Source organism: Suncus etruscus, chromosome 13, assembly GCF_024139225.1.
Source record: "Suncus etruscus isolate mSunEtr1 chromosome 13, mSunEtr1.pri.cur, whole genome shotgun sequence".
Classification (NCBI taxonomy): Eukaryota; Metazoa; Chordata; class Mammalia; order Eulipotyphla; family Soricidae; genus Suncus; species Suncus etruscus.
Genome location: NC_064860.1, coordinates 28,744,543 through 28,758,198, shown reverse-complemented (window position 1 = coordinate 28,758,198; position 13,656 = coordinate 28,744,543). Strand labels below are relative to the sequence as shown.

Below are 13,656 nucleotides of genomic sequence, written 5' to 3'. Positions count from 1 at the left end.
CTAGCAGTGCTTAAGGGTTACTCCTGGCTCTATGCTCAGAAATCGCTCCTGGCAGGCTCAGGGGACCATATGGGATGCCGGGATTCAAACCACTGACCTTCTACATGCAAGGCAAACACTTTACCTCCATGCTATCTGTCGGACCCCCTATTATAGGTATTTTAAGTGACTTATTTTTTTTTTTTGGGGGGGTGGGTCATACCTGGCAGCGCTCAGGGGCTACTCCTGGCTCCACGCTCAGTAATCACTCCGGGCAGGTTCTGGGGACCATATGGGATGCTGGAATTCAAATCAATGACCTCCTGCATGCAAGGCAAACACCTTACCTCCAGGCTATCACTCAGGCCCATGAACTGACTTATTTTTTGTCCTATCCATAAAAAATGTATCTGTAAAATAAGCTTTAAAATATATTAGGTTTTCTTCAGATTTAAATTAAAACAAATAACATTTTTGGATTCAAGAGTAGAAAAGCTAGTTTTGTTCCTTTGTTTTTACTTTTTTGTTTGTTTGGGGGGTCACATCACATCCAGTGAGGCTCAGAGCTTACTATTGGTTCTGCGCTCAGTGATCACTCCTGGCAGGGCTTGGAAACAATAAAGGCAGCTAGGGATCAAATCCAGGTCAACAGTGTACAAGGCAAGCACCTTCCCAAAATGTGTGTACAAAAATTTTTTGGGAATGAATTTAATATTTATTGCTTATCTTAAATTCTCTGACAAACCAAAGTTTTGAAAAACACTACACCTTGCACATTATTACTTTAATTAAAAGTATTAGCAGTAGTAGTAGGAAGATAGGATACAGTAATTATATCTGACCTGGGTTCAATTTCTAGCACTACATGGTCCCCTAAGCAATTTCAGATGCAGCCATGAGGCCCCTGAAAACTATGGATATAAACCCTGGAGGCACTGTCACACCCAGGTGGTCTGGTGATCCCCAGCATTGCAAGGGATTCCCAGGATTGCAGCAGCATCACAATCTCAGGTCCTTGTACTGACTGCCAGACCAAGAATTACCAATGGAACTCCCAGAGTGCCTGAGGACTACAAATATTTGGGAAATGGGGATATTGGGAGTATTGTGATAACAATAATACAAACTGTATTATATTAATTATCCCAATACAAGGCAGAGGCAAGATTGAGTAAAAATGGAAGAACTTTACACAGTTACAGGTTAACACTTGGGAAACTGCCTTCAAAGAGAAAAAGTGTCAAAACAACTAGAATTTTGCAGCCCTGCCTTTATACCCTGCACCTTATCAGCAACTTTTGACACTTCTATTATAGGTATTGCACTTTAGAGTTCACTGAAGATCTCACCTCAGGATCCAAAGCTGATCAGACACACATATGGGGCTCCAATATAGGCACATGTGTGTTAAAATCCAATATGGGTATAAGGTCTCCTTTTACAAATAGTTCACAAAAGAGAAAACTTAAGCGGGTCTCAATGTCACACTAATATATGATAGCAGTGGTAATGAAGCCTATGTTTCTTTTTTGTTGTTTGTTTTTTTCTTTTTTGGTTACACCTGGCGGTGCAAAGGGGTTAGTCCTGGCTCTGCGCCCAGAAGTCGCTCCTGGCAGGCTCGGGGGACCACATGGGATGCCAGGATTTGAACTGGGGTCTGTCCTGTATTGGCTGTGTGCAAGGCAAACACCTTACTGCTGTGCTATCACTTTGGCCCTGAAGCTTACAGCTGTGCTATCACTCTGGCCCTGAAGCCTTCGTTATTCATTATTCTACTGCAGAGGTCTTCAAACTACGGCCTGCGGGCCACATATTGTATTTATTCCCATTTTGTTTCTTCACTTCTAAATAAGATATATGCAGTGTGCATAGAAATTTGTTCATAATTTTGTGTTTACTATAATCTGGCCCTCCAACAGTCTGAAGAACAGTGAACTGGCCCCTGTTTAAAAAGTTTGAGGACCCCTGTTCAACTGAGTCTCTAAGACCAACAAAAGGCAAAATCACAGTGATGCTGAAGCTGTCTTGCTATTCCTTTTGAAATAATAAAACCTGTACATATTTTCTTTAAGAGGCTGTAAGGTAGTTAAAAAGATGAACTCTGTAAACAGATTGAATGAGCTCAAATTTTGGCTTCACTATGTAATAGAAATGTAACTTTGAGCAGCTTTGCCTTTCTACAATTCCCTCACCTGTAACTTGTTCTTACAATAGTTCCTAATATCTGAGTACATCTTAAAGATGATAAAAAATATCTAAATAAAAAAATAACTCAAGCACAGTACTGTTTGTTATGTGCTGACTACACTATACAAACCAGGCACTTGGTACACATGGTCCTCCTTAAGCCTTCCAAGAACCTATAAGATAACATCATCCTTTCCTGTGTACCTTTCAGGAAATCCAGATCAGAAAGATTAAGCAATTTGCCGAATCTCTAAGCTAGTAAGTAACTGGGGCCAGAGTGATAGTATAGTGGGTAAGACACTGGCATTGCACACAGCAAACCAGCGTTCAATCCTCACTATCCCATATGGTCTCCCAAGCACCATCAGAGTAATTCCCGAGTCAAGAGTAATCCCTAAGTACCACGGGTGTGGTCCAAAATCAAAATAATAATAATAAAATAACTAGTGAAACAGGAGAGATTTAAACTCAGGCCTATCACTAAACATCATAAGAAAACAATGACAATATTCGATCTTCTTACCCAATGACAGGGGCAGCTCACAGACCTCCCTTTGGGAAGACCTGGGCTACCTTCATACATCAATATAAAATATGCTTATTTTAATATATCAGTCCTACACAAAAAAAAAAAACAAAAAGGCACTAAACAATGGCACGTCACAGTTCTCAAACAGATGCCCAGATGGCTCATTCATTGGGGCTTGATGAGGCTGTGATAAAAGCAAGACCCTGAACCTGGACCTAGGACTAGGTGTGGCCCTAAGGTATGTGTGTCCTAAGAACCACTTAGGACATGTTCATACTTGGCAGTTTCCAATTCTAAACTACTTTCACATACTAGAAAATATACCTGGGCCCGGAGAGATAGCACAGTGGCGTTTGCCTTGCAAGCAGCCGATCCAGGACCAAAGGTGGTTGGTTCGAATCCCGGTGTCCCATATGGTCCCCCGTGCCTGCCAGGAGCTATTTCTGAGCAGACAGCCAGGAGTAACCCCTGAGCAACGCCGGTGTGGCCCAAAAACCAAAAAAAGAAAAAAGAAAAAGAAAATATACCTAATGCCAATTTATCATCTTGGGGGGGGGGGGGACACGTGATTCCGACCGTTTTTTGAAAGTGGCCCTGGAGACCTGTTTGATATGTCAACCTGTCTGCCTTCATGAAACTGATGTGCTTTAGCTGGAGCTCTGCGGGGCTCCAGGTGCACGGGGGGGGGGGGGGGGGGGCGCTGAATGTCACCATCTGCCCCAGAGAAACTGGGAGCAAAGGAAAAAAGTGTGGTGTGATGGCCAAGGACTGAGGGGAGAGCTTTTAGCATAGTAAGTGGGCTGAGATGAAACTCTGGCGCCTTTGTCCCCCTGCAGAGTCAACTGCTCCCAACTCAGGAGCATCCCCAAACACACACACACACACACACACACACACACACACACACACACATACACACACACAACTGCTCCCAACTCAGGCACCGCCCCAAACACACACACACATACACACAAACTGCTCCCAACTCGGGCGTCCCAACAAACACACACACACACACACACACACACACACATACACACAACTGATCCCAACTCAGGTGCGCCCCTCAAACACACACACACATACACACACAACTGCTCCCAACTCAGGCACCGCCCCAAACACACACACACACACAACTGCTCCCAACTCAGGCGCCCTCCCAAACACACACACACACACACACACACACACACACAAACTGATCCCAACTCAGGCGCGCCCCTCAAACACACACACACATACACACACAACTGCTCCCAACTCAGGCGCCCCCTCAAACACACACACACACACACCCCGAAGTGTCAACAGGGCCTCAAACAGCTCCAACGATGCCATGCAAGGTCCTCTGCAAGCAAGGCTCATGCAAACCTCGCAGGACCCCAAGTGTGCCGCTGGTGTCAGCACCCCCAGGCTGCAAAACGAAATGTCAAGGCGGGGGGCGAGCTCTGGGCCAGCGCAGCAGAAGGAAAGGGTGGCTCGCCGCCACCCGGGTGCCAAGGAATGAATGCTTCCCCGACTTCCAAGCCCCAGCTCCAAACAGCCGCTTGCACCTGGGGTCGAAGCACCCCGAATGTCCCGGATCCGGTGCAAGTTAGTGGCGGGGCAACCGCCGCCCTTGCAAAACCCTGTCAAGTCTTGGGGAGACCGGTCAGTTCCCCCAACGTGTCACACCAGGCTCCTCAGGACATTGGAGGGTTTCTGCCCAGAGAAGGTTTGCAGTTCCAAAGCCGTGGCAGGAAGTAAAAGGGAATGAGGGGTGCAAGGTGAGGGGCCCGCAGGTCCCCAGGACTGGGAGGAGCCGAGCATTACCTGCCGAGCCGGGACCCGCCGCTCCGAGTGACGCGAGCCGCAAAGCATTGTGGGGCCCGGGAGTGGCCTCTCCGCTGGGCTGCCGGTCGTCCAACGTGGCTGGGCGCGTTGCAATAAGCCCCGCCTTCTTCCCGCCCGGACCAATAGGATTCTAGAAAGACAGATTGACCCGCCCTTTTCCGGGTCTCACTCCGCCCCCTTTAGGAGTGATTGGCAGTTTCGCTCACACACCTGTGCAGACCTGTCAGGGTGCCCAGGTAACCTATTAAGCTGGCTCTCAGAAACGGGCTGATGATGCCTGTCACTTGGAGTTAGACATCTCTCACCTTCAGCAGATATTTATTTCAAGGAGACTGCAGTGGGATAGTGGGGAGTAGGGGATAAGGGAAGCGGTCCTAAATGAGCAAGGAAAGGACCTGCCCCTATCTATCACCACCCACCCACAAGGATGCAGGTAAGTTGGGCAGAGAAGTTCCAAATACTAGCCAGCCCTGTGTTCCCTTTGGAACAGTGGTTATGCACTATTAGGTAAGTATGCGATGTGTGAAGCACCAAAAGCATATCCAGAAATTGATTTATTGAGTAAAAAATAACACTTGACGGAAGCTAAGATGTAAATACATTAAAACATAAATCACTGTGTAATTATAAATCATGGTCAGTACTGTGAATGATTAATTAGAGCATGAAATGATTAATTTATTGCAAAAGTTAAGAGTTCATTAAAGCTCTCTAAAGAGGAACCTTTATATTCTAGTCATGTAAGAGCCTTAAGGAATGTTCCAGACCAAAGTAACATATGTTATGCTGTTGAAATACGAAAGAGCTTGATATATTCTAGGAACTGAAAGGAAGTCCATGTGTTTGGAGTGCAGGCAGCAGCATAGACTAAGATAAGGCAGAGACCACATTAAGCAAACTCTTATTGGCCACATTTTGGGTTGTCAGGATCCTAAGTCAATAAATTGTAATTAAAAATGTTGAGACGGATCTGATTTATATTTAAAATTTATTCAGACCAATGACCACACAAGTGGAAGCAAAGATAAACAAATTAAATACATTAAATGAGAAGAGTCTGTACCTCTGGACTAATTACATAAATGTGTTGGTTATTGGGAAGGGTAAATCAGCAATTTCACTCTCTTAAATATGTATATATCAATCAGATTGTCTTATCTGTTCACCAAAATATATATAAAATTGTTCACATTGTGAAACGATACATAAGAAAAAGAATAAGCAGTCTACAAATATACAAAAACATAGATGAAATAAAAATTGAGTAAAAGAAAACAATTTTACTATATGATTCCATTTATTTCCCCTTCAAATACATATTTATACATATTCCATTTATATTCTCTTCAGACACATTGGACAGGGAAGATGGTTGATAGGATCAGAGTGCATGCTTTGTATAAAGAAGGTTCAAATTTAAGTCCAGATATTTCATGATCCCCTAAGAAACTCCAAAAGCAACCCTTGAGCATTAAGCTGGGTAAAGTACCTAAGTACTACTGGCTAAAGTACTAAAGTACTAAGTACTACTGGCTCCAAAAAAAAAAAAAAAACCACAAAAATAACATATGGTAAAAACCAGAATATAGTTGACCCTAATAAAACTAACACTAAAGGAACAATGCTACCTAGCAGGGATAAATTGTGTAGGATAAGGATAATAGATCTGTATTTACAACTGGTTTTGCAGGAAAGAACAACAAATAGGAACTCAATAACCCTCCAGTTCTACATCACTTTTACCTTCAATCAACCCAAAAGACTCCATAACCCAATACAAGTAATGTCTTAGAAGAAAATATATATCATAATATCTGGAGCAGATGACCTAATGATCTCAAGATTTCTGTTTATCCTGAGGCCTACCTCCTGATTTTCTCAAGAGCCCCATCATGTTTGTTCTGAAACCTACCATCTGTTTTTTAATAAATAAATAATATATGTTTCAAACCCCTCTTTTTACCTACATTATTATTCCCTGAAATAGAAGGATCAAAAATAGATAAAAAGCATTTCTCCTGCCTTTATGGCACTCCATGAATAAAGCTTTTTCCTCCTTGAAAATGTTGTGTGGCAGTGTTTGACCTTTCGGTATCCCAAATCATTGGCCTTTATTCAGCTTCACTTAATATCAGTGTTTGGAAAGAGTCATTGGGAACTTGTTGTGGTTTCTTTTGGGGGTTTTGTTTTGGTTTGGTTTGGTTTTGGGGTCATATCCAGTGGTATTACTCCTGGCTTGTGCTCAGAAATTACTCCTGGCAAGTTCAGGGACCATATGGGAAGCCGGGATTTGAACCACCATCCATCCTGGGTTGGCTTCGTACAAGGCAAACACCCTACCACTGTGCTATTTCTCCAGCCCTGTCATTAGGAACTTGTGATATTCTAATGATAATAACTTTTTTAAAATTATGTTTATTAAAGTAACCTTGGTTTACAATACTAGGTTTCAGGTGCCCAGTATTATAAAGCATCTACCTATATTACATTACATTCATCACCAAAAGTTTAGTTTTTAATCCTTCAATTAAATAATTATACCCTTTAAACCAGTCTGCCCACATTTTCCTTCTTCCCTTCTGGCAACCACTATTTTGTTTTTATAGCAAGATTTTATTTACACATTACTTTTGCTTCTTTATCTTCTTCTTATGAGTAAAAATCAGTTGATCCCAGGTCTCTGAATCAAATGGTCTCACTTGCTCTGACTTGTTTTTTATTTATTTTTTTAATTATCTTTATTTAAACACCGTGATTACAAATATAATTGTAGTTGTATGATTACAGTCATGTAAAGAATACCCCCCTTCACCAGTGCAGGATTCCCACCACCAATTTCCCAGATCTACCTACTCCCCACCCCACCCACACCTGTACTCGAGACAGGCTTTCTTTTTCCCTCATTCATTCACATTGTTATGATAGTTTTCAGTGTAGTTATTTCTCTAACTGCACTTATCACTTTATGTGGTGAGCTTCATGTCATTAGCTGCACCTACATGGGAGGATGGGACGGGAGTAAGGGTTGGGACTGAGGCAGTAAAATATTAGAAATGAGCTTTGTAGGGCAGTATCAAGGTTTCAATACAAGATGGATATTATGGATATATAGAATATATGCACACAATACTATCAATATGAAAACAAAGAGAAAAAAATTTCCACTGACTATCCCAACATAAACCAGTGCTAGAACAGCCTGCCCTCCTCTCAGAGCGCATTCCCATTAGTGTAGGGAGAGATAGGGGGAAAGCCTGTTGACCCCTATAGAGTTCACCTAGACCGGTGCCCAGGGAAAGACTGAAGTCCAGGGGAGAAAAACCCTATACCTGGCAAGAGCTGGTCTCCAGAATCAAGGAGGAAACCGGAAGCCAAATGTCTACCCGCCCTCCTCCCCATGCACCTCCCCTCTGGAGTACGGAGGGACAAGGACGGCTGGGGACCTGCCAAGCCTCCCAGCACTCCCCAGGCTAGGGAGAAAGGCTCTGGTATGGGGCCTCCCCAAACCCCATACCTGGCAAGAGCTGGTCTCCAGAATCAAAGAGGAAACTGGAAGCCAGATGCCTGCCTGCCCTCCTCCCCATGCACCTCCCCCCTGGAGTACGGAGGGAGGGGGGAACCTGGGGACCACTAAGAGTCCACCTGAACCCACTTCTGGCCATCTGAGCTGGCACCCAGGGAAGGCCTGGAGTCAGGGGAAAAAGACAAGGACAGCTGGGGGCCTACCAAGCCTCCCAGCACTCCTCAGGCTAGGAATAAGGGCCCCGGTAAGCTCAGTTTTCTGATCTGTTAGTTCAGTGTGAAAATTTCTAATTTCAGTTGACAAATCTTCTTGATGCTTAATTTTGCTCCAGTCAAGTTTATCGATGCTTTTTGTTTTTGAGCTCCCTGAACATTTTCCATAATTCTACTCTAAACTTCTTATTTGAGAGGATACCTATTTGTTTCCTACTTTTTAGATTATTAGAGGAGCCATCTTGATTTTTGTAAATATGGGGGTGTACTTCAAAATTATTCCATTGGCAAGGCTGTAGATCGCTTCTTAAAATGTGCAGAAATGGAATTCAGGGGTTACAAGATAAGCCCGGCCGCGAAGCAGAGCAGCTGTGTTTCAGGTGTGGGTCCTGAAGAGGTTATAGTCCTTGAAGTGTAGGCAGGCTCAGCAGAGAAAAAGCTCTGACTTGTTTCTTTTAACATAATACCTACTAGGCCCATCCATGTTATTTAAATTGTTACAGGGGCAATAGGTTTTATGTACTTAGAATAGAAATCTCTAAAAGCCAAAACAGCACAACAACTAGGCTTTATTTTGGTATGTGTGCTGCTAACGTAAGGACAAATGAGACTTTGTTAAAAAGGAATTTTACCCAAGCGAAACAGGGGATTCAAAGAGAACAAAATACAAACTGACTTCCCAAGGAGAGTTTCACTGTTTCTTATTATACTTAATTGTATGAAAAGCAGAGGAAGGCTTACTCATGAGTTTTCTGAAGAATTGCAGGGGGTTATCAAGAACTGAAGTCTCATCTCTTTTAGCATCTTATAGTGTCTATCGAGTTTGTCATAGCCATTTTATTTATTTTTTTTTTTTGCCATAGCCATTTTAAACTGTCATGTTATGTATGGGTATGTCATTTATCATGATAATATATTATAATTAAGGTACTAATTAGGTAATGTTTAGAATTAAAAGAGGTCAGGGTATTGCTGTGTCTAGATATCATCTTGGATTGCAACAGGGTAAAAACCACATTCTTTTTTTTTTTTTTTTTTTTTTTTTGATTTTTTGGGTTTGGGGCAGTGCTCAGGGGTTACTCCTGGCTCTATGCTCAGAAATCACTCCTGGCAGGCACAGGGGACCATATGGGATGCCGGGATTTGAACCACCGACCTTCTGCATGAAAGGCAAATGCCTTACCCCCAAGCTATTTCTCCGGCCCCCAAGAAACACATTCTGAGGTAAGGTGCTTACCTAGCAGGGGAACAAGCCTAAATTGATTCCTGGCATTGCATATGATTTTCTGACTCCTGAGCACAGAGCCAGTAATAATCCCTGAGTGCTCTGGGTGAGGTTCCGAAACCAAAACCAAATAAAATTTTAAAATCATGTCCTGATATCCACTGTAAAATGCCAGCTAAGCAGTGAGGAATTTGTACAAAACCACATTCTGCAGGCTTGTTATTTCAGTACCCCAAAATGGCATGATTTCAGCTTTATTTTATAGCTGAGTAGGTTTCCATTTTGTGTATATATGCCACATCTTCTCAATGCCCAAAATAAATACATAAAAATAAATCAATTCTATAATTGTAAAGATAAAAGTTTCAACTATAGGGTTCAGGTATGTGCTTGAAATGGTAAAGTACATGCCTTCTTATGAGATTCAATCCCTGGCTGCATGTGTCCATTTAGAGCACTGCTGAATAAGATTCTATTGGTCACCAGCACCTCAAGGTATAGTCCACATAATTTTTAAATTTTAACTATAAACAAAAATAAGACATAGAAAAATAAAATAGTTCTGGCTTTGGGGCATTAAAATGATTTCTAAACTGCAATGAAGAAACTATAATGGAAAATATTAAAAGATCAGATTAAATAAAAGTATACAATGGTCTCTATATAAAAACTAACAAAATAAAAAGTCTGATCATAAGGACAGAGAGATAGTTCAAAAGGGATAGAGCTTATGCTTTGCATGACTCCTTAGAATTCAATGCCAAGTTCAATTCCTTTTTTTTTTATAATTTTTTTATTTTGAATTATGAGAACAAAAGATGCAAAGAAAGAGGATAAGGTAAAGTTACAGTGGAAGGACAATCACCCATAACATAATTATCAGAAGAAGTCCCCTTGCTGATATCTTAACTTTGAACTTTCACCAAAGAAAGTTAAGATAAATAAAACAGAATCCATGTGCAATTACTTTGTCCCTCAAGTCCCCAGATTGTAGCACATTATAATATTTCTTAACAGCACACAAGGCAATCTAAAGCCATCAAGCTTACGTAACTCCTTAAACATTAGAGGCATAGTACTTTTTACATTTCCATGTACATGCATATTAGCTTAAGTTAACCTCAAATTTTAAGTGGGTGCGTTTTAAGGATTAGAGTCAAAGGAGCACAGTAAAAACGGTGTTAGAGTGGCAATTGTTGTTTGCATAGGCCCACCAAAATATGAGAGGCATGGAAAGGAATAACCTTGGCCTAAATACAAAGAGATCCTACCCCTGAAGTTTCCTGGCATAAGACCGGCTCTAGGCCTCAGGAAAGTTATCGTTCGCTCTAAGACATTGTCCGTAGTGCCAACACACTTATCACACAGTCTCTGTTGTTGGTCTCATGTTTCTGTATTAAAGATTCTGGAATCTGCATGTCCTACATTGAAGTCATGATGTAGAGTGCCTTCTCATTTCACCTCACCATGAAAGGGCAATGCAGGAAGCCCTGTCCTGTAAGCGGGTCGTTGTTGTTAAGTCTTCTCAGTGTTAAGGGAAGTCTCTTTTGAGCAGGACGATGTCTGAGCAGTGGTAGGGTCTTCCGTGGTAGAGGATTGCTTCCAGGTGATGTTATAGACAAACCTCACCATAAAGGGGCAATACAGCAAGCCCTGTCCAGTAAGCAGGTCATTGTTCTTGTTGTCTTCTCAGTGTTAAGGAGTGTCTCTTTTGAGTAGATCGATGTCAGAGCAGCTGTAGGGTCGTCCCTGGTACAGGAATGCCTCCGGGTGATGTTATATACAACCTTGGATGTTTTGTAAATGTCTTCTGTAGATCAAGGGGTAAATGGAGAATGCCCATTCTTCTGAGGCCTGTGCCAGGTCTTTATGTCAATGTTCAGGGTGTAAGGTCTCATTGCACTACAAGATTTGTGTGTTCCCATTTCTATTAGATAAGAACTTATTGGTATGTATAGTATTTTCCCATGTTAGTGTGCCTACGCAAACAAGATATAAAGCCACGTGGTGCTATCAGATATATGGGGGCATAAGAACATTTCCAACAAGACCCATGACTTGGTTCAAACATAAGTATTAAACTGAGGGATTCTTTCACACCAAATTCCATATTGAGCAGTTCACAAAGAGAAGATAAAAAACATGGGGGGGATCATCACTGTATAAGAAAGTATTTAGCAAAAGTTATAGCCGTCAAAGAAAACACCCATAAAATGTTGAAAAGATATGTGTCCTTTTTATGCCTTTTAAAATAGTTGGGTGGGTGTTAACTCGAGAGCACCACTTTGGTCTGTGACTTAGGACTCAACAGTACTTAAGTTAGAAAGGGTAAAAAAGGAGTAATGATGATAAGAGTTAAAGAAGTTAAAGAGAAATATGAACTTATGAAGGGGTATGCAAAAGGGCAGAGTACAAAATGGACATTCTGCATACATAAAAACATAATTCAATGATAGTGAGTACTATTATTGTTTCTTGTGAGAGTACTATTAATGTTTCTTGTGAGAGTACTATTAATGTTTCTTGTGAGAGTACGATTAATGTTTCTTGTGAGAGTACTATTAATGTTTCTTGTGAGAGTACTATTAATGTTTCTTGTGCGCGCGGGGGCTATTGCCCCCGCGTAATTTTGAAAATGTAGACTGGACAGAGATTACCAGTGCCAGCCAAATCTCCTCCTGCTAGACTCCGGGCTCCCAGGAAGGAGAGATCCTTCAAGAAGCTGGGAGACCAGAAGTTCAGAGCCCCACCCAGACCCTCCCCAAGGAGCCACATGGATAGTAGGGGAAGGCCTAGGGCACCTTCAAGCTCCACCAAGGGACCCAACTCACCGGCTTGCCCAGGCGTGTGGCCCGGGGAAGCCCTGGAGATCTGGAGCAAGGCGGCAGAGGGGTGCTGGGGTTACCCAAGTCCCGCACCCCCCCTAGGCCCGGCCAAGCAGGCCTCCGGCATGGCGGGGGGCCTGCCAAACCTCCTCCTGCTAGACTCCTGGCTCCCAGGAAGGAGAGGTCCTTCAAGAAGCTGGGAGACCAGAAGTTCAGAGCCCCACCCAGACCCTCCCTAAGGAGCCACATGGATAGTAGGGGAAGGCCTAGGGCACCTTCAAGCTCCACCAAGGGACCCAACTCACCGGCTTGCCCAGGCGTGTGGCCCGGGGAAGCCCTGGAGATCTGGAGCAAGGCGGCAGAGGGGTGCTGGGGTTACCCAAGTCCCACACCCCCCCTAGGTCCGGTCAAGCAAGCCTCCGGCATGGCGGGGGCCTGCCAAACCTCCTCCTGCTAGATTCCAAGTTCAATTCCTAGCATCACCTGGTTCTGCCAGCACCTCTAGGAATAGGGAGCAGCCCCTGAATACTGCCAGGGACACTGCTTAATACCTAAAATAGATATGTAATAAAGGTCAGACAATAAACTGAAGAGAATATATACCACACACAACAAAGACTGATGACATATCAACAAAATACTTAAGAACATTCCATTTTAAATAGCCAAGAAACTGGAAATTTTAATTTGCATAAGAATTAAAGTGGTCAATAAACACTTAAATTACAGGGGAAATTAAATATGATTTTCTATTAGAAGCTGTATTTCAGAATAAACAAAAGTTCCAACTGATTAAAGAAAGCTCTGCATGTTTGGTAGCATGATGGAAAATAGCGTAGAAGGAATAATGAAATCCTTAATCCTGAAAAATCATCATGTTGAACCCAATGTAAACATTGATTTAAGTAGAAATGCATTCGTGGTACAAGATCAGCTGATAAATTGTAGATGAACATAGGATGTTCTTCTGATGCCAGACTACATAGGCTACTCACTGTTTTGTTGCAGCTGGAAAGCCACCGTTACATGCCTAAGACTGGCTGTGAGAAGTTACAAGTCAGGCCTCTAATGTGATGAGCTGAAAGATACCATCACCTATGATGTGTTCTTTCAGAGTTAAACAACTCTGAAAAGCCTGACAACATTACATATTTATAATTAACTTCCCATTTATAGAAAATACAAAGAATAGAGTATCAAGGTAAATAGTATTATATGAAAACAACCTAGTATAGATCTAATATTATTTATGTTATATCAATTATATTTATTATTCATATAATATAAAATGTATAATAATATTTAATTGCCTTATTAAATATAATTATTTTACAAGATGT

General features: G+C 42.2%; 1 protein-coding gene across 1 annotated transcript in view; it reads right to left on the bottom strand.

Annotated features, from left to right (window-relative positions):
* SEC22A (SEC22 homolog A, vesicle trafficking protein) overlaps window positions 1-4,542 on the bottom strand; it is a 73,191-nt gene extending 68,649 nt beyond the window's left edge. Inside the window, exon 1 of the mRNA XM_049785929.1 lies at window positions 4,511-4,542. The gene's annotated coding sequence lies outside the window, so the exon portion shown is untranslated. The remainder of the gene's footprint in view (window positions 1-4,510) is intronic.
* Window positions 4,543-13,656: the final 9,114 nt, after the last annotated feature.